Source organism: Microtus oregoni, unplaced genomic scaffold, assembly GCF_018167655.1.
Source record: "Microtus oregoni isolate MIOR12 unplaced genomic scaffold, Mior012 000003F_ref0000135, whole genome shotgun sequence".
Lineage (NCBI taxonomy): Eukaryota > Metazoa > Chordata > Mammalia > Rodentia > Cricetidae > Microtus > Microtus oregoni.
The window spans coordinates 62,139,348-62,158,173 of record NW_024543062.1 but is presented as its reverse complement, the minus strand read 5'-3'; positions in this window follow the sequence as shown (position 1 = coordinate 62,158,173).

The window sequence follows — 18,826 nt, the reverse complement described above, 5'->3', positions numbered from 1 at the left end:
TCTTGGTTTAATGATAAGTATTTACAGGGCAGTTTGATACTGTGTGCATTTAGCAAAATTCCCATAGAAGCAGATTCACTTCTAGACCTATGATCTCTCTAGCTACTGGATCTTGGCCAAATTTACAGTACCAGACTGTCGAGTTACCTCCTGTAGAGTGGCACTTAAACCAGAAAGTAGTTGGTTGCTTCCATAATATTCATGGCACTATTGCACCATTGGTGCGTCTGGCAAAGCCAGTTGTCACTGTAGCTCACAGGGCTCACTGCTGGGTAAGACTTGATTACTTTTCATTCACTGCTGGGTAAGACTTGATTACTTTTCTTCCCCAGACACCTGCACAGCCCCTCCCAGTATTGTGAAAGCTAATCAACAAAGAGGAAACTTCCGAGTCAGTACCTGCCCAAGGAAACCGGAAGAGAGTGTCCGATCCTGGATCCCCTGGAGCTGGACTTACCAGCTGTTGTGAACCACCCACATGGGTGCTGAGAACTAGCTAGGTCCACTCTTAACCACTGAGCCATCTCTCCAACACGCCATAGCTATTCCTAAGGAGCCAAGTCACACTTGTTTCAGGAAACCACTTGAAATAGCAGCCAAAGAAATGTAGGGCCATTAATAAACTGTGACTGCTGAAAAACTCTGAAGAAATAGATTGTGATCTTATGTTTAATGGGTTGCCAGACAGGTCAGTGTCTGCATTACTGGTTTTCCTGGCTGTTTGCTAGCTGGGTTGCTTTTGATAAGCTGCTCAACTTGTCTGATCTTTTTAGTTCATGCATATTGTCAAGAGATGGTAATGTGCAGCATCAGAGAGGGTTAAATGAAGACCATGACTTCTCGATGCTACAAAGTGGACACTCCGTAAATGGTGACATCATTTCTTTCTCCCTATCATTTCTCTCCCACGGTTGAACTCAGGATAAAGTTAATTGAGCATACCGCATGACTGCAACCCTATCATCCCTCTAAATTTTTGGAAGATAATCATTCCTGTCTCTCCAACCTTTCCCATAACACCTGGTAACTAAGCCTGTAAGACCAACTTGACCAAAAACTGTGAGTTTTTCAAAAACTAATTTTGGAGTTGAGTATGGTGGCACACGCCTGTGATCCCAGCACTCAGGAGCAGAGGCAGGAGACCCACAAACGAGACCAGCCTGTTCTGTATAATGAGGTCCAGACCAACCAGGGCCGCATAGGGAATCTCTGTCTCAAAACAACAAAACCGAAACAAACCCAAAGCCTAACTTGGGCAAGCTAGGCATGATGGTGCATGTCTGTAACCCCAGAGGCACAGGAGAAGGTCTGCAAAACTGAGGTAATCCTGGGCTTCAGAGAGAGTTCTTAGTCCACTCTGGTCTACACAGCAAGACTTCTCTAAACAGACCTAAAAAAAATTCCCCAAAGGATGTAAAATATTTTAATTCAGAAATACTTGTTTAAGCCTAGTGTGGTACACAGTCATAACACCAACTACTTGTAAACCTGAGGCAGGAGGATGACAATTTAGAGGCTTGCTTAGGAGATTTAGTTGAGACACTGTCTCAAAATAAATTTTCCACAAAGGGAATATAGCTCAATGGTAGAGCACACATTTAATGTGAGTGAGGTCTTGAATTCTGTCCCAGGTATTGAGAGAGAGAGAAGCCAGGCGGTGGTGGCGCACACCTTTAATCCCAGCACTCAGGAGGCAGAGGCAGGTGGATCTCCATGAGTTCGAGGCCAGCCTGGTCTATAAGAGCTAGTTCCAGGACAGGCATCAAAAAACTACAGAGAAACCCTGTCTTGAAAGTCCAAAGAGAGAGAGAGAGAGAGAGAGAAACACAATATCTGAAAAGCATTGTCATCTTGACCTCTATTCTAATTTTTTCCCTCTAACAACTTCTTAGAAACTAAAAGGAAAACTACGGATCATGAAGGTAGAGGACAGTTTGAATATACCCATTGGGAACATTCACTTCTGGAAAAGTGTGACTTAATTCACTTAAAGCACCACAGCGGGGGCTGGAGAGATGGCTCAGTGGTTAAGAGCATTGCCTGCTCTTCCAAAGATCCTGAGTTCAATTCCCAGCAACCACATGGTGGCTCACAACCATCTGTAATGAGGCCTGGTGCCCTCTTCTGGCCTGCAGGGGTACGTGTAGGCAGAACATTGTATACATAATAAATAAATAAATAAATAAATAAATAAATATTTAAAAAAAAAAAAAAAGCACCACAGCAAGAGCAGTGAAGGAGGATGGAGACCTGCAGATGTCCCTGTTGCTCCTGGACCAACAGGAAGCATCTGGTTCAGCCCGAGGCCAGAAGCTGTGTCACAGCCCTTTTATACCGAGTTTATAGTGCTATCAATTACAATGTATTTTATACCGAGTTTGTAGTGCTATCAATTACAATGTAGTTTTGGAGAAAGCCTACTTTGGGAGTTCTGACATTAGTCATAGCAAGCCTGTCTGCTTTTAAATCAACTTTTTTTTAAATATTTATTTTATTTATTTATTATGTATACAATATTCTGTCTGTGTGTATGCCTGCAGGCTGAAAGAGGGCACCAGACCTCTTTACAGATAGTTGTGAGCCACCATGTGGTTGCCGGGAATTGAACTCAGGACCTTTGGAAGAGCAGGCAATGCTCTTAACCACTGAGCCATCTCTCCAGCCCCTCAACTTTTTTTTTTTTTAATGCTGTACATGTTGACAGAAACTGGGGAAAGTGAATTTCCAATCAGAGAACTAGACACTGGAGGACTCAGCAATGCACCTGGCTTCCACCTCAGGAATCTGCAGATAGTGGCCCTCTACTGTTTCTTACAGAGCACATGGGTCTGTTTTTGCCAAACCTCATGGTGATTGGTCAACCAAAACTACTGCTGCTTTGTTATCTGTCTCTTCATTTTCCACTGTAGATGTAGGTCCAGTCTTACCCTACCTTCTCAGGGCCACCTCAGTGCACATGAGTGGATGTTACTAGAACACACCATGTCTCCCCGTCCCTCAGTTGTTTGTCCTGGCACCCATCTCAGCCCAGGGAGCACCGCTTGATTGACCTTTGCTATCCCAGAAACACCTGGTCAGGATCATTCTTCTTGAGATGGTGTTCCTCCCTTCGTTTCTATTTCACTGCCCTGTTGTGACCCCAGTTAGTTTCCTTCTTCTCTAAAGTCATGTCTCCTTGAGTCTAGCTGACAGAAGTAAACAGGGAGGCCGGGTGTGGTGGCACACTCCTTCAGTCCCAGCACTGAGGAGACAAGCAGGTGAACCTCTTCCGGTTCAAGGGCAGCCTGATCAACAAAGAGCTTGGAGCCAGCCAGAGCTACACAGTGAGACCCTGTTTCAAAAAACCAACAACAAAATAACCATCTCATCACCCGCAATGTCTTCAAGTCAGAGGAGGTACCAACACCAGCAGGAGAGAAGTTCAAAGCAGATTAAATTCAACATGAGGCACACATAAGAATGAAGACCAGAGATTGCTAGTTCATGCCTCTGGGGCCTCCCTAAACTCAAGAGCTTGATTCTTCTGAGAGAATGCGTGTGATGGCATTTCTGGATATCACTTTCTACTTCTTTAAAAATAAGAGACTCAAGCCGGGCGGTGGTGGCGCACGCCTTTAATCCCAGCACTCGGGAGGCAGAGGCAGGCGGATCTCAGTGAGTTCGAGACCAGCCTGGTCTACAAGAGCTAGTTCCAGGACAGGCTCCAAAACCACAGAGAAACCCTGTCTCGAAAAACCAAAAAAATAAAAAAATAAAAAAAAAATAAGAGACTCAGAACTGGGTGTGGTGGTTCACAACTGTAATGGCAGCACTTGGGAGGTAGAGGCAGAAGGATCAGAAGTTCCAGGCCAGCCTCAGCTACATAGTGAGTTGGAGGCCAGCCTGGGCATCATGAAATTCTGAAAAAGAAGGGAGAGAGGGAAGGAAGGGAGGCTCACAGCTTTCACTTCTTGGTTGTGATAGAGTAAAAGGAAAAGTTAGTTCATCAAACTGTGCTTCCAGCCCGTATTAAACTACCTTACAGATACCGTGTGTGTGTGTGTGTGTGTGTGTGTGTGTGTGTGAAATAACATCTTTGAAGAGAAGTTGTTATTGAAAATAAGTGCTGAGTAGTTGTAAATTGAACCTGGTGGGTGGCATCTGTAAACTCCATAGCCAGGTCAAAAACTTTGCCAAGTAAAACCAATAAAATGATGTTTAGCGATATCTTTCACCAACAATATTACTCTCGGCAAAGAAGTTTCCTCCTTGTTAAGATAATTCAAAAAGTATTCAGGGCTCAGAGACAATCCCCATAGACAGGTTCTTTAGCACAGTACCGTGGCCTCTAGACTATGAGGTAAGCTCAGACACCATCTGCCAGCCCACAGCATGCATCATTTGCAGAGGGCTTGACAAGACATGAATTACCACAGTTACGTGCCTGGGGCATAGCCATGACCTAAGACTAATTGCTTCACAAACACAGCCAGGAATAGAACATCATATGATTTGAATCTTGGTCTCTACACCCAGTCTGCTTACTTCTTCCTCCACTAATACCTCTGATGAAAAATAAATTTATTAGTCTGATAAATGCACTTTTCTGGGCTTATAAAAACTGAAGTGGCAAAGGGAACCTATACTTTGTTTCTAATTGGACCTTGGAAAAATGCTCCTTGATTTGGCTAAAAACTCTTGAATTCCAGTCTTGGATCACAGTTGAAGATGCTGGCTAGAAGGTGCAACTCCTTGCAGAGTTTGTATTCCTCTGAATTAAGCTAGAAGGGTTTCTCCTCTGTGAATTTTTTTTATTTATTACTTATTTATTTATTGGCTTTTTAAGACAGGGTTTCTCTGTAGCTTTGGAGCCTGTCCTAGAACTAGCTCTTGTACACCAGGCTGGACTCGAACTCACAGAGATCTGTCTCCCTCTACCTCCTGAGTGCTGGGATTAAAGGCATGCACCACCACCGCCCAGCTGTGAATATTTTTTTAAAGAAAAGATTTATTCATTTTATGTGTATGAGTGTTGTATGTCCATGCACCATGTGCAATGACTGGTACCCAAGGAAGCCAAGAGAGGGTATTGGGTCCCCTGGGAAGAGCCATCATGGAAGTACTGGGAATTGAACCACGGTGCTCTGTAAAAGCAGTCAATGCTTTTAACCACAGAGCCAGCTCCCATCTTGTATGTCTTTTTTTTTAGATATTTATTTATTATGTATACAATATTCTGTCTGTGTATATGCCTGCAGGCCAGAAGAGGGCACCAGACCTCATTACAGATGGTTGTGAGCCACCATGTGGTTGCTGGGAATTGAACTCAGGACCTTTGGAAGAGCAGGCAATGCTCTTAACCTCTGAACCATCTCTCCAGCCTCCCCATCTTGTATGTCTTAAAAGCATTGAGTATAAAGTTTTTCTTCTTCAGTTAGAATTAATTTGAAGGGCTGGAGAAATGGCTCAGGGGTTAAGAGCAACTGCTTCTCTTCCAGAGGACCACAGGCTTGAGCTCCTAGGCTCAGCTAGTCCTGTATAAATTGTTTTTAAGCAAAGTCTTGATGTGGTACCCTGGCTGTCCTGAAACTTACTATGTAGACCAGGCTAGCCTCAAATGCACAGATATTTCTTGCCTCTGCTTCTTATGTGCTATCACACCTGGATTCTACCTAATTTAAAACCAAACAGAAACAAAAACAGGCACAAGTGATAAAATAGTAACTTCTCCTGCACCAGCCTCTAGTCCTTCAAGCTCTACCAACTGCGCTGTCCCCAGCTCCCAAAATGTTATTTTTAAAAGGAGGCAGATGTTAATGCAAGAAGTCCATTTTCAGAAAGTTTCTGAATTAAGCTTCGAGCCATTCACTCCCCAAGACGTATACCGTTTAAATTCTCAGGGACTGCAGCGCCCCACAGACAAGGAGCTGGGGTCATGATCTGCCCTGCTCCTCCCTAGGCACCATCACAGGAGCCTCTTCTTTTCCTTTCTGAGGAAGCACATGCTGTGTGGAGTCTGCTTGTACACCTTCTGAAACCCACTGCATGGACGGCTGAGTGGCTCTTCATGACTGGAGGGGCGGCTCAAGGGGAGAGAATGTCTGCCATGTGTGAAGTTTGGAGTTCAGTGCTCAGAACTGAAAATAAAAAATTTGAGGGGGAAACCTTTCATCCAGTTGTTTAAGTTTTCATAAAAAGCAATGCCAACATATTATTTTCCCATGAATTCTGGTGTTCAAAGTCTTTTGTTTTGTTTTGTTTTTGAGACAGGGCTTCTCTATGTAGCTTTGGATCCTGACCTGGAACTTGCGCTGTAGACCAGACTGGCCTCAAACTCACAGAGATCTACCCCCCCCCCCCCGCCCCGCCTCCTGAGTACTGGGACTAAAGGCATGAGCCACCACTGCCCGATAAAGCCATTTTTTAAAAAATTGTATGTGTATGTACATCTGAGTGCAGGTGCCTGAGGAGGCCAGAAGAGACTGTCAGATCCCCTAGAGCTGGAGGTACAGGTGGTTGGGAGCCACCTCATATGGGTGCTGGGAACTGAATTCAAGTCCTCTGCAAGAGTAGCAAGGACTCAACTCCTGAGCCATCTCTGCAGCCCCTGCACTTACAGTCCTGTTTCTGAGTATGGTCTCCAGGTAAGGTCAGGGATAAGACTGGTTCTAGAGCCCCTGTCATTCACTGAGAGTCTGTCTAGCTTTAGCATCCAGAGTTCACAGCTTACTTGGTGTTAGTAAACACAGGAACGACTCCCTCTGCACTACCCAGCCCTGGGCTTCCTACACAGCTATGCCACATAATCAGGGCTCTCCAGAGAAATGGAACGAGTAGAGGGAGTGTGTGTGTGTGTATGTGTGTTAGTTATATGCTGGCTGTGTTGGTTCATGTCTGTTATTCCACAGCACTTAAGAAGCAGGGTGAAGGGAGTCACTACAATTTCCTGGCCCAATGGCTACATAGTGAAAAAATTGTATCAAAGGGGCTGGAGAGATGGCTCAGTGGTTAAGAGCATTGCCTGCTCTTCCAAAGGTCCTGAGTTCAATTCCCGGCAACCACATGGTGGCTCACAACTATCTGTAAAGAGGTCTGGTGCCCTCTTCCAGCCTGCAGGCATACACACAGACAGAATATTGTATGCATAATAAATGAATAAATATTTTTTAAAAATTGTATCAAAAACACCAAAAAAGAAGGAAGAGAGGGAAGGAGGGAGGGAAGAAATTACAATAAAGAATGGGGCAGGTAAGGAGATGGCTCAGAGGTGAAGAGCCTTTGCTGCTCTTTCAGGAGACTTACCAACCTTAACTTCAGTTCCCATGGATCTGATGCCTTCTTCTGACCTTCATGGGGCACTGCATACATATAGTACACACACACACACACGCACATGCACACCACACAGGCAAAACACTCAAATGCATCAAATAAAAATAAATAATTTTTAAAATTGAAGGAACTGGATCATTAGGAACCTGGGAAGATGGTTTAGTTGTTGAAATGCCTGCTGTTCAAGAATAAAGATCTGAGGGCTGGAGAGATGGCTCAGCGGTTAAGAGCATTGCCTGCTCTTCCAAAGGTCCTGAGTTCAATTCCGAGCAACCACATGGTGGCTCACAACCATCTGTAATGAGGTCTGGTGCCCTCTTCTGGCCTGCAGACATACACACACACAGAGAACATTGTATACATAATAAATAAATAAATATTTAAAAAAAAAGAATAAAGATCTGAGTTCAGATACCTCACAGCGGATAAAAATAGGGTGTAGTGTAGACATCTCTAATTCCAGCATTGCAGAGCAGGGTCTGGGTAGAGACAGGTGGATCCTTGGAGCTCAATGGCCATCTAGTCCGGCCAAACCAATGAATTCAAGGTTCAATAAGAAATGCTTTCTCAAAAAAACAAAAATAAAATAGAGAGTAATAGATGGTAGATGAAGACACTCGTATTGACCTCTGTCCACTTCATGCACATGGTTACACACGAACACAAGGACAGACATATACACACGATGGGGGAAGGGAGAGAGAAATCAGATTACAAAATTATAGAGGCTGCCAAATCCTCAGATCTGCACTTTTCCAAAGCTGGAGCCTCAGGAGAGCAGTGGTGTGGTTCCATTGACGTCCCACAGCTCAAGATGCAAGACATCAATGACCAGCTAAAGGCAGACAGGCAGGAGGAGTTCATTTGTGCTTAGTGGATGGCTCAGCCTCTGTGTTCCAGTCAGGCTGTTAGCTGATTAGCTGAGACTCGCTCACATACAGAAGGGCAATCAGCTCTACTTAGCTGCTAGGTAGATGTTAGTCTCACCTAAAATAGGTTCACTGTAACACTGAAAAAGTATCTAGGTACTTCATCCAGACACATAAATCATCATATTTGTGTGTATGTATGTGTGTATATGTGTGTGCGCATACATGCATGCATGTGTGTTTATAGTGCAGATGCATGAGTTTGTGGATGTGGGCACCTATGCCCTGTGTGCTCAGTCAGAGGCCAACGGAGGACATCAGTGTCCTTCTCTAGTGCTCTCCACTGTGTTGCTTTGAGGCAGGGTCTCTCACTAAACCTGCAGCTCACCATTTAGTCTATGCTGGCTGGCCAGTGAGTGCTTGTCATGGGCCTATCTGTGCCTCCTGGTGCTGCAGTTACAGGCATGTGCGGTCATGCCTGGCTTTTACATCAGGTCATCACACTTACGGAGCACGTGCTCTTACTCACGGATACACCCCCAACTCACCAGCATATTCTTAGAGGCAGGTGATGGTCACTTATGAGGTCTGATCTTGGCTGCAAACAGGGCACTTCCAGGTGAGTAGGTTCCTGGGACTCAGGTTACAAAGTCAAGGCTAGCTCAGTTATCTGGATGGCTTCTCCCAACCTCTTCCCATATCCCATGTTTCCTTCCTATTACTCTTTACAACCTTTTCTTTTTCTCCCCCTTCCCTCCAAGACAGGATTTCTTACTGTGTAGCCCTGGCTGTCCTGGAACTCATTCTGTAGACCAGGCTGGCCTTGAACTCACAGAGACCCACCTGTCTCTGCTCCCAAGTGCTGAGATTAAAGGCCTGTGACTCACTCACCAGCAAAAGATGGTGTTACTCTTTGGGGAGAGGACTTTTTTATGTTAAGGAAAACACAAGGTAGTTTAGGAAAGCATCACTCATCCTCACAAGTGCTTCTAAAATAAGCGGCTCTGGCTCCATACACCAAAACAGAAGCCACAAATTCTTCTTCAGAACTGTGAAACCACTGATCACTCCCACAGCACAATGGTTCCCCATTCTCCCTGGTTTCATTTTCTGTGGTTTGTCTCCCACAGTCACCCACAATTCAAAAACATGAGTGGAAAATTCTAGAAGCAGACAATTCATAAGAGTTTCGCCTGCTTTTCTGATGAGCGTGAAAAAGTCTGCGTTACCCTGCCCCATCTTACCTAAGACATAAGCCATCGTTCAGAGTTTCCACAAAGTATAACTTGCCTGTGGGAGCTGAGACCGCATCCACACAACTTCCATTGTGGGATATAGCTACAATTGTCTGATTTCATTAGTTACTCTTGTTAGTGTCCCTGTGTCTAACTTAGGATTTAAACACTTCCTATGTTATATATGGGGAAAGAGTATCTATTTATTACAGTGGACTGGCTGAGCCCTATCTGCCGTCTCAGGAATGCACTGGGGTTTTAGGATGCAGACAGCTGTTGTATCACTGAACTCAGCGCAAAGGTCAGGAAAATCCACAATAAACTATGGGTTATGCAAAGGCCAAGGCGGCCTCAGTGTCAGTTTGGGCGGTTAACGGGAGTGTCAGGCTGAGGTCACCCTCTTGCTCAGCATTTCACCTGGCCATGCACTGCATTTGCTCGCTCGTGCATTTAACCGAGCACATACACACTAAGAGCCTCGTGCCAGAAACCCTGAGCTGACATGGAGCAACGCAGCCATGACTAAGATGCAGGCTTCTCGCTGGAAGAGCTTGGCAGGGAGCAGGTGGGAGATCCCTGCTTGGGCGTCTGCGCTCATTTTCGTGTTACTTCCCCAAGAAGCCCGTCCTGATCCCCACGGCCTCATCTCAGGCGGTCTCGGGACCCTCTACCCACTCGACTAGTGCTAAGCCAGTTGCCCACCACCATCACGTCTTCTGGAATGGTGTCTGTGAACACTCTTGGCTGCAGACATCCAAGGAAGTAGAAACTACATCCCCGTCTTCAACCTCTCACGTGGTGGTGGCTTAATGAATGTTTGTATTAAAGATAGATGATTATGCCCAGAAGTGGTGGCATGTGTCTTTAATCCCAGCACCTGGGAGACAGAGGCAGGCGGATCTCTGTGAGTTCGAGGCCAGCCTAGTCTAAAAGAGCTAGTTCCAGGAAAGGCTCCAAAGCTACACAGAGAAACCCTATCTCAGAAAAAAAAATAGACCGATGATTATGATTATGTCAGGTAAGTTGAAGCTGCAACCTAATTTTCATGAATTCCATAGTAGTACACGATATAGGCACACAAAGGAGAGAGGGAACAGCCTCAGGGAGCCATGAAAGAAAAAGGTGCAGTGGAGAGTTGGAGAATAAACACAGCCTCAGGGGCAGAGACAAGGCGGAGGCTTTTCCACAGAGGAGATGCAGCAGGCGCAAAGGCACGGAGTCACCCATGAGCAAAATTTGCTTGGGTGCCAGGAAACAGCTCATTGTGGTTAGGCCAGGCTTTGAGCTGGGGTAGCAGGATTAGTGTGTGAAAGCGGTGGATGGAGCAATATGAGCAGCACCTGGCTCGTGTGCTATGTGCAGAAGTGTGCGTCTCTAGCCAGGCACGAGGGTATATTATATGCCTGTGAGCCCTGCACTAGAAAGGTAGGGGCAGCATGGTTGCAACTGCAAAGTCATCTTTGGTTGCAAACTGAACTTGCAGCCAGCCTGGGGTAGATGAAAGATGCTGACTCAAGAGGAAGAGAAGGAAGGAGGGAGGGAAGGAGAGGAGGGAAGGGAGAGAGAGGGAGAGTAGTGTGAAGTCTCTTAAGAGTCCTTGACTCACCATAGTCAACCAGCCATCAGACAATCCTTGTGAGGGATATTGGGATGCAGAATTGAGGTCTTGCTATGTATGTAACCCAGGCTGCCCCAGAAGTTTTTAAATTTTATCTTATATGTATGAGTATTCTGCTTGCATACATGCCTATGTATGATTTATATGACTGGTGCCCATGGAAGCCTGCAGAGGGCATCAGATGTCCTGGAACTGAAGTTACAGACCATTATGAGCCACAATGTGTTTGCTAGGATTTGAACCTGTATCCTCTGGAAGAGCATCCAGTGCTTTTAACCTCTGGGCCTTCTCTCTTCAGTCCTGTTAGACTGGGATTTTACTAATGCATGAAGGCTGAGTGAATACATACACTATCCACTGAAGCACACACATCTTTCTCAGTTCATTAAGTGGGGAAAAAAAGCTCTAAACTAGTTTCCTAAGGGAAATTACTTATTTTTGTTGTTCTTTTTTCAAAACAGGGTCTCTCTGTGTAGCCCTGGCTGTCCTGGAACTTGTTCTGTAAACCAGGCTGTAAACAGAGATCCCCTAAGAGCTTATGGGGGCCATAGGAAGTTATATCAATCTGGACTTCCCTCCTCCGTCCACGAGAAATCACATCCTCCCCGCTTCTGAACTCAGTCTGCATTTGCTACTCAACTGTCTGACACGTCTCTGCATTAGAGTTAGCCCAGCTTTTTCCTCTCCACCCCCATGAAAAGCACCCTCAGGGCCCAGGCTGCACTAGCCTGCCAGCCACAGTGAGAGGGCTAGTTAGCTCCTGTAGGAGACCACATCCTACCAGCTTTCCATAGCCCCCTTCTTCCTGCTTCCCTGCCCTTCTGATTTCTCAGTAAGTCGGGAGTTAGTTTGAGGAATGTGGCTCAAACCTACAGAAGACCTAGTCACCTGTGGGGACGGTAACACATCCCAGTTACTCAGAATTTATAGAATTTATGCAGAAATGCTACTCTGTGCCTAAGCTTCCTGGTTCCTAAGGATCCATCCTTTGTAAATCCTGTGGAGAAGAAAAGATAAAACAACCATTGGCTCTAGGGGTCAGGTTCTGAGCTGATGGCCAGTCACAGTGATAACCTGACAGTGGGCTTTTCACACACACACACACACACACACACACACACACACACACACACGTACGTGCTCTGGACCAGGCCTTCAGTTCTTTGCCAGTGTGGGGAAAATTAGATAAGATACATGTGGAAATAAAAGCTGTCATCTTGAGTTTGAATCAGAAGTCCTGATGTGTCTGTTTAATAAACTGTTCCTGAGGGGTCAGGACATACCTCTGGGGACAGTGTGCTTACCTACCACGTGAAAGACAATGAGTTTAATCCCCAATGCTAACAAAAACATTTACTATATGGGGTTGTAGAGAGAGCTCAACAGTTAAGAACGCTGGCTGCTCTTCAAGAGGAGCCGGGTTTGATTCCCAGAATGGACAGAATATAATGGTTCACAATTAACTGTAACTTCAGTTCCAAAAGATCTGACGCCATCTTCTGGCCTCTGCTGGTACAGCAGGCACATAGAGGACAGAGAAACGTACGGTAAAACACCTAAGCCTTTGTTTGTTTGTTTGTTTTGTGACAAGGGTTTTTTGTGTGTAGCTTTGTCTGTCTTGGAATTCACTCAGCAGACCAGGATGACCTCAAACTCAGAGATCCTCCTGACCCTGCCTCCAAAGTACTGGGATTAAAGGTGTGCACCACCACACCTGGCTGACACATAAACCTTAAAAATAAATTAAATATATATACATATTATATATATTAATAATATATATATAATTAGTATATATATTAGTCAGTCATGGTGGCTACCTCGATCCCATAAATTAGAACATGGAGGCAGGAGGATCAAGAATCCAAGGGTAACCTTGAATACATAGTTAGACCTTGTCTCAAGCAAACAGAAACATTTTTAGCTTTGTCCACTGAAAAAGGCCCTAAACCAAAGACCAATTTAGTCATAGCAAACATCTCCAATACCTGTGGTGGTATTTATGGTCCCAGTGGCAACTATAGCTACCATTTCCATGAAAAGAAGAATTAGCTCATCCCAGGTCCGCAAGCTGGGCTTGCATGCTAGTGTGGGCTTGAATGCAAATAAACGTCCAAAGCCTACTTGGGACTGAGTCTTAAGGGCTATGACACTAATTTAAAGAGGTTCCTACTAGCCTAGAAGGAGACAGTGTGTACTTGAATAAGAATCAAAACACAATAAACTGGTTTAAACCCATGGAAAGAAAAATACTTGCTGGGGAATCTGGTTTTTTAATAACAAAACAATAGACACAAGGAGGGAGTCAGGGACGTGTTGAAGAAAGGACAGGTGATCGATGTTAGTATTCAGGCATCTATACTGGCCTGACCTTGGGGTACACGTCTTCAGCTGTAGCCACTATGTGTACATTCACTGTGTTCCCCTTTAAAAGGATCCCACCCACTCCCTGTGTCTCTGTCTCTGTCTCTGTCTCTCTCTCTCTCTCTCAGTCTCTCTCTCTCTCTCTCTTCTGCTACTCCTGTCCCCAGAGGCTGGTCTCCCCTTTCTCCTCCCCCTTTTCCCATTTACTCTCCCCCAATTAAAAAAAAAACCCTCCACCTGAGCTCTGTGGCATGGCATCTTTCTCTGGCACAGCTTTTTCTAAATTACAGCAATCACCCTTTTTCCGTCATGGCAAATATGAGCTGTGTATACCTAAACTAAAATATTTCAGTTCCCCAGATTCAAAACCCCGAGTGCCAACATGATGCCACACCATGCTCACAATGAAAATATGATATAAAATTACCTCAAGGAACATAGGAAGCATAAAGACATTTTGTGTTTAGGTCTGTATCTCATCTCTAAGAGAGATTTTAAATATCCAAATATTCTAAAATCTAAAAAAAAAAACTCCAAATATTCTAAAATCTAAAAAAATAAAAAAGAAGTCAGGAACACTGTGGCAAACATACCCGATAAAAGCACTCAAACTACAGCAATTTTAAGTAAAAGCTGTCAGTGATTCCTGAACGCCCGACAAGAGAGGCAGCTGAGGCGTCTCTCAGACAGTACCTGCAGGTGCAGAAATCAATTCAGTGTTCCAACACAAACAAGCCAAATCTTATCTAATCTGACTTTAAACAGCAGCTTGCAGAAAACACAAGGACAATGAGAACACGTAAGGGCTGGAAATGCAGCTGCGCTGCTAGCGTGTATGCCAAGCAGGCACCGATCCCCATCACTGCAGAAGCGGCCTCAGTGGCGAAGGTCTATAATCCCAGCACTCAAGAGGCAGAGAAAGATCAGTTCATTGTTGGCATAGCAGGATGGCTTAGTCAGTGCGGCTGCCTTGCCCAGGACCCATATAAAAGGATTACCCTGGAGTATACCTGCCCCGTGTACACATAGTTAATAAATGTAAAAAGGTTCAAGTCATCCCTACCCTACATACTGAGTTTGAGGCCAGCTTGAGCTACATGAGATTCTGTCCAAGAGAAAACATGAGTCACTATGGGAATGCAGATGTCTCCAGCATAAGCCTCCCGGTTTAACACATTTCAAAGAAAAAAAAAACAGAAGCAGTAACCATGGATTATGAGACTTAAAGATACAGAACCCATTGCAACATATGAGATTTACTTAGGCCCCAACATGAAAGAAAAAAGTCGTGTGTGTGTGTGTGTGTGTGTGTGTGTATGTATTCTTCCCCGGGGCTAAGGAGATGGCTCAGTGGGTAAGAGTTCTGCAAGCATCAAGACCTGAGTTCAAATCCCTGACACCCACAAAAAAAGTCAGGCAGGCTGTCTGTGACTGAAAGCCCAGAACTGGGAAACAGAGACAAGCAGATATGGGAAGTTCAACGGCCAGCCAGACCCGGGTTCACTAAAAGACCCTACCTAACCTATGCCATGGTAGCACACAATTTTAATCCCAGCACTCCAAACTCAGAGGGTCTCTGAGTTAAAGGTCAGCCTGGTCTACAGCAGGAATTCCAGGACAGGCTCCAAAGCTACACAGAGAAATTCTGTCTCAAACAAAAAAACAAAAACAAAAACCAAACAAACAAAAACAAAGAGAGAGGCCAGCCAAAAAAACATCCTGCATCCTGTTCAAACACTTGTCTAAATTTTGAAACTGTGTAGTGTTCACTAAAAGAAGGAATAACAAAGAATGAATTAAGGTCACAAACTTTGGTGAAACCCTTAAAGTCCAAATCTTCTTGATGTTGTGAATTGTCCCCCTTCAGGTTTAGTTTCTTCTGGGCTCTCCCTACTTAACTGACAGTTACCTTCTAAAATTTGCACACATTGAGATGAAAATTGGGCCTCTACTGTGATGATCCCTATTTCCTCTCGCGTCCTAAGTGCAAACTAACCTTTAAGTAACAGTAGCATCAAGCAGTGCAGACTTGTGCGTCGGCTTGATTCAGTTTGCCGTGACCTTACCAGGCCTGAATTGGAATCGCACCATTTCGTAGACAAAGGAACTGAGTGTATTGCTGCACTTTTAAGTTTTCAAAACAGTGTTTTAAAATTGCATTGTTTTTATTTTTTTTAAACTCAGTTTAAAAATAACTAAAATGTTCTTTCAAAAGAGGCATCTAAACGTGTTCCTAATTTTGTATATGGGCTTAGGTTTTTGTAACCAATAAAAAAGCTGCTATCAAATATGATAAAAAAAAACAAAAAACAAAAAACAAAACAACAACAACAACAAAGACAGACCTTCCCTGAAGGAATAAGGCAGGCAGTGTTAGCGGAAGATGCCTCACGTCCTGCTCTGGCCTCTTCATGTGCAATAGGCATTATTAGTACCTGCACACTAATGTGCAGACAACACACACCCACGCACACACAAAGTTTAAAAGACAGGGAAATACAGTGGCTAGGTATTTGCTTATATGAATTATTATTGTGATAGAAGGAATTTTTTATTTTTTATTTTTTGGAGGATTGAAACAGGGTTTCTCTGTGTAGTCCTGGCTATCCTGGAACTCACTCTGTAGACCATACTGGCCTCCAACTCAGAGATTCGCCTGCCTCTGCCTCCCAAGTGCTGGGACTAAAGGTGTGCACCACCATACCCAGTCTGGGATTATTTTTATCTTTATCACAGAGGTTTGCTTGCCTCTGCCTCCCAAGTGCTGGAATTAAAGGCCTGTACCACCATGCTCAGTTTCTACATGACTTTTTTTTTAATTATCTTTATTTATGTGTATTTTATTTATGTATATTTATTTCTCTGTATGTGAACTGTGTGGATACAGTGTCCATGGAAGCCAGGAATTAGGTACTGGATCCCCTGGAACTGGAGTTATAGTGGCCGTGAGCCACCTGATGAGGTCGCTGGGACAGAGTCCAAGTCCTCTACAAGAGCTTGCGAGCCCCTATCTGTGACTTTTTAAATGATGTTCTCTTTTATAAATGCTTGCTGCTAGACAGCACTTGGGAGGCAGAGGCAGGTGGATCTCTAAATTCAAGGCCAGCCTGGTCTACAAACTGAGTTCCAGGACAGCCAGACTGCACAGAGAAACCCTGTCTTGGAAAAGGAAGAAGGGAGGGAGGGGGAAGGAAGGGAGGGAAGAAGGAAGAAAAGAGACAGACAGGCTGACTTCCTAATGAAATGGATGTCTGAGATCTGCTTCCACATTACATGGAGAAGTGCTGGGAGGCACTGGTTAAACGACATTGCTCAAGGGCTGGGAACTGAAGCTGAAGAGTGGTTTCTTCTCATTCAACATATTCTCTGTCTGCTTTTGTATGTACTCAACATTACCCATGGTAAAAAGTTTAAAAATATCTGGGTTATGGTGGTGTACACCTTCAGTCCCAGCACTCAGGCAGATCTCTTTAAGTTTGAAGCCATCTTGGTCTGCATAGTGAGTTCCATGCCAGCCAGGACTGCATGCTGAGATCCTGTCTCCAAAAAATGTTTTGGGGCCTGGCAGTGGTGGCACACACCTTTACTCCTGTCACTTACTTCTGTCACTCAGGAGACAGAAGAAGGCGGATCTCTGTGAGTTCAAGGCCAGCCTGGTCTAGAGAGTGAGTTCCAGGACAGCTGAGGCTACACAGAGACCTTGTCTTAAATAACAAAGAAGCTACCCTAAAAATTGAAAATTATGGGCAGGGTGTGGTAGTAAATACTTATAATTCCAGTGTTGAGAGGCTGAGGCAGGAGAGTTGAGAGAATAAGGCTAGGCTAGGCTTCAGAGTGAGTTCCAGGTCAGGCTGGGATACAAAATGATATCCTGTCTCAAAAAGCTACACACACACACACACACACACACACACACACACACACACACACGAATATGAAAAGAAATAAAAAGGAGAGAAAAGGACAAGGCTGCTCCTAGGTAAGGTGGAGAAGGAAGTTTATCGTAGATATGGAGGAGAGCATAGCCAGAGGCAGGGACATCTGGGAGAGCCCAGAGCGGACATGACCAGACTGAGCTGGCAAAGGGGGAGGGTTAGGGAGAGGAGAAAGTAGAGAGGGGTACCAGGTACAGCAGCCAAGAGCCAAAGGTCCAAAAGAGAAGAGTAACCACAATGTCCCCTGGGCTGGGGAGTTCAGGGTACAGGGTGTGCAGCCCTACCCTGTAACAGGTAGTGACTGAAAGATGCTGGGGGAACCAGGCAGCCAGGGCCAGCTTTGGTGTGTTAAATACGCACCTCAGCTATGGTTTGAAACTTCTCTCTTCCTCCCCCCGTTCTCTCTTATACACACACACACACGGGAGGAACAAAAGATAGAATGAAAGTAGAAAGAGACAGCCAGACACGGAGAGAGGCAGAAGTGTGTAATTTTACATCTAATGAAATGAGATCCAGGCAATGATCACCAATGGCCTAGATGCAAGGTTGGTGGGAAAGTCTATCAGATAGATCAGCTGACACCACCCATCCACTAATCAATATCAACAGCAAAAAATCTAGGGCAGCAAGGCACTGTATACCTATGAAGGATGCTACAGGAAGGACGCAGCCCTGCCTGTGATATGGTCTTACTGAAATAAACCCCGAGTCTAACCAAGTCTCTCTATCTTATTAGCAGCTTACGGGGCTGGGGGTGTAGCACAGTAATAGAGCATTTGCCCTGAATGCCCAAGGCCCTGGGTTCAATTCCCAGCACCACAAAAAAAAAAAAAAAAGAGGGTCATCTTAAGTTTAAACACCACCAAAGGAACAGCCAGCCCAAGGAAATGTGGACAGTACTTCAGGAAAAGCTCACTGATCTTAAGTAGATGGCAATTTAAAAAGAGGTGACACTCAGGAACGCAGTAAACAAGATAAAGTAAACAAGATAAACTGAGGCCTTATTCAAACTAACTGCCTTGGTCAGTGTTCTCTTGCTGTGAAGACACCATGACCACAGCAACTCTTACAAAGAAAAGCACTTAATGGGGCTGGCTTACAGGTTCAGAGGTTTAGTCCATTATCACCATCGCGGGAAGCAGGGTGGCATGCAGGCAGACCTGGTGCTGGAGAAGCTGAGAGTTCTACATCCAGATTCCCAGGCAGCAGGAGGAGAGCAACACCAGGCCTGGCTTGAGCTTCTGAAACCTCAAGCCCCTACCCCACTCCCTCACCCTCGCACCCCCAGTGAGACAATTCCACCAACAAGGCAGACAAGCAGCTGAAGGGCCTATTCAACACATCACAGCTGGGCCTGGCTGCCAGGTTCTCCCAGCATCCTTCAGCCTACAGGGGATGCATGAGCTGAATACTTAGCAATTATTCTATACTTCACTGGATAACATGGCATTATGGTCAAGTGGTTAAACAGTCTATTTTTAAATTGTGTGT